This window comes from Manis javanica, chromosome 10, assembly GCF_040802235.1.
Source record: "Manis javanica isolate MJ-LG chromosome 10, MJ_LKY, whole genome shotgun sequence".
In the NCBI taxonomy this organism is placed as follows: Eukaryota; Metazoa; Chordata; class Mammalia; order Pholidota; family Manidae; genus Manis; species Manis javanica.
Genome location: NC_133165.1, coordinates 21721254 through 21724132, shown reverse-complemented (window position 1 = coordinate 21724132; position 2879 = coordinate 21721254). Strand labels below are relative to the sequence as shown.

General features: G+C 36.1%; 1 long non-coding RNA gene across 1 annotated transcript; it reads right to left on the bottom strand.

The window, feature by feature from the left end:
* Positions 1–457: 457 nt before the first annotated feature.
* On the bottom strand, positions 458–2663 carry LOC140843998 (uncharacterized). Its single transcript, XR_012122010.1, has 2 exons — positions 2619–2663; positions 458–658 (listed from the first exon to the last, which is right to left on the bottom strand). It is a non-coding gene; the product is annotated as an uncharacterized lncRNA (long non-coding RNA).
* Between the last annotated feature and the right edge of the window lie 216 nt (positions 2664–2879).

Here is a 2879-nt window from a genome sequence, read left to right as displayed (position 1 = left end):
TAAATTCTAACTGAAATTTGTAATTCTCTGCAATTATTAATGTAGGCAAAAATTAACAATGTCTCAGATCACAATAAAGATCTTAAACTATTGTTTACTCTTACCACTACTTCAAAGTTTTCAGTAGTTACTGTTACATAATGTGCTACCAAAAAGCACGAATATATGTTATGCATGTACAACTATACACAACTCTTTGGTTTCTTACTAATTACATGTGGTCTTTTTCTTAATTATTCTGAGGTGTCGTAAATGGTTAAGAATGTCTGATCTGATAGAATAGTGGACACAGAGAGGATTTTACCAATCATTTAATCCATCTTCTTCATTTTAAAATTGAAAAATGAAGTGTAGTGAACACTGTGGTTGACTTACCTCTCCCCTAATTAGTTTTTATAATTGACGTCAAATCAAGGGCAGAATTGGATTGTTTAAAGAAAATACCAGCCCTCCTACCAGTGATTCTCCTGGAATGGGCTGCTGCAGGGGTGGAATGCCAAACTTTTCTGAGAAAATTCTATTTTTTTCCTTAAATAAGAGAGATAGGATACCATTCTTTGTCTTCCACTTAAGTGAGTATGAAGAAAAGTCCCCTTTCTTCGCTGATAGCCATCTTTCAATTGTGGTCAGAGCCATCCTTGTAACAAAAGGGATAAATCTAAGAGAAAAGAGGAAAAGAAGGAAGGTGATTTCTCAACAAGCTGATTGATACTGACCCAACTCCACCTTTGCATTCCAGGTTACAAGTTAATGATATGTTCTCAATTGTTATTCTGTATTTTTAAGCCATTGTGAGCTGATTTAAAATTGTTCACAAAGTTGATTTAACATCAGTCCACCTATATTTTTAATTCAATATTAACACTACTGTGTGCCAGATACTTCCCTAAGCAATTTATTTATATTGAAACCTACATTCTTCACAAAACCCTATTATTGTCCCCATTTGTACAGATGAGGGAATCAAAGTGCAGAGCAGTTAAGTCACTTGCCCACAGTGGTCCAGTCAGTAGTGAATGGAACTGGGATCTGGAACCACCGGAAGACTGGAGATCCATATTGGGTGTGTAGCTCCCTGCCGCCCACCCATTTTCTATCTCCCCAAAATCTTACTGCTAGGTTCTATAAAACCATGGGAACTATATAACTGTGTCTTGATTTTACTTATGCATGTAAGCCCCCTGAGAAAAGATGATAATTGAAAGTAAAAAAGAAAAAATCTTGCATTTGCTTAAAATGTGATAAGTGTTTTTACATAGTTACAATACCAACATTCTTACAGGAATTGCTGTTTTGTGACCGAGGAACACCTGAGTATGAAGTAAATTAGAAAACTGCATTCTGGGAAGTAAGGGGCTTCATTGGGTTAAGGTTTAATTTGGGGGTAATTTAGTAGCAAATAAGAGGGGAGAAAAAAATGTGTCAATATCAAGCAATGACCACCTCCAAAATGGTGATGTGGTGGGTCCTAGAGGGAGTCAACATGGGTGAGTATACAAAAGGGTTCTGGGAACTGAGCTGTGGGAAAACAGAAAAGCAACTGGTGAGCCAGAGACAAGTCATTGGGTCTCAGTTCAGGACAATTCTAGTTATGGTAGGCAATTCATGTGGCTTGATGTCATTGGCTTTACATGCAAACTAAAAACCACAGGTAGGACTCAGGTGTGCAATAGTCAATACTATGTAATCATTTAAAACCTGTGTTCTAAACTTGTTAAATCAAACCAGTTGCAAAGAGTATTGGCTAAAATAATAGATCTGTAGTTCTTCCCCTATACAGGTTCACACAATGGGTATCAAAGAGGAAGAAACATTTGCATTTTAAAGAAATATCCATAATGGGTCTTCAAATCCGGCAAATTTGAAAATTACTGATTTTAGATTAATCAAATAAAAAAAAGAGAGAGACAATGGTTATGACTATAAAATGGGGGATGCAATCAGTTCAGTGGAGATTTGAACAACATTCTTTTTAGGTTGGAAACATGTACAACCTTCATTCGTGAGATATTTACTGACTACACACTATATGCTAGCCATTAGTGCTGTATGTAAGTGGCAATTTGTGATAAATATATTGTGATTTTTCTCCCCAGAAGTGTTTAGTCAACAGGAGAGATACATCAGTCAACAGGCAATTTTAAAACACTTTGATAAATTCAATATCAGAGTTAGATAGTTTTTTAATAATTTTACAGTAGCACGTAGAAGCTTATGACCTAATGTCAGGAAGCCATGCCTAAAGTGAGAATTGAAAGGCAAAGGAGGGGTATGTGCAGGATATGCGAAGACTGAAGTCTTCCATGGAGTAAAGCTCTATGTGAGGTGGTGGCAAAGCAGGCAGAACAAGGTGGGAGAGTGACAGAGAAAACAGACGATGAAGGGTCTTCAGAAAATACAGAGAGACACTGGAGAGATTCAAGCAAGGCATAATCAGGTCTGTATTTCAGAGAGTGACTTCAGAGTAGCGAATGAATTGCAGTAAGACCGAGTTTATACTCAAAGAGGTTAATTAAGAAACTGGAGAAGTAAATCAGGCTTTGATTATCATCACCTTGTATTAAATTTTTTTGGTATGTAATATGATCACAAACTTAGTGGCATAAAATAACACATACCTGTTTCTGTGGATTAAATGTGGCTTCCCTGCCTTACAGATTTTTTTTTTTTTTTTTTTTTTTTTTTTTTTTTTTTTTTTTGAGAGGGCATCTCTCATATTTATTGATCAAATGGTTGTTAACAACAATAAAATTCAGTATAGGGGGGTCAATGCTCAATGTACAATCATTAATCCATCTCAAGCCTAATTCTCGTCAGTCTCCAATCTTCTGAAGCATAACGAACAAGTTCTTACATGGTGAACGAATTCTTACAGAGTG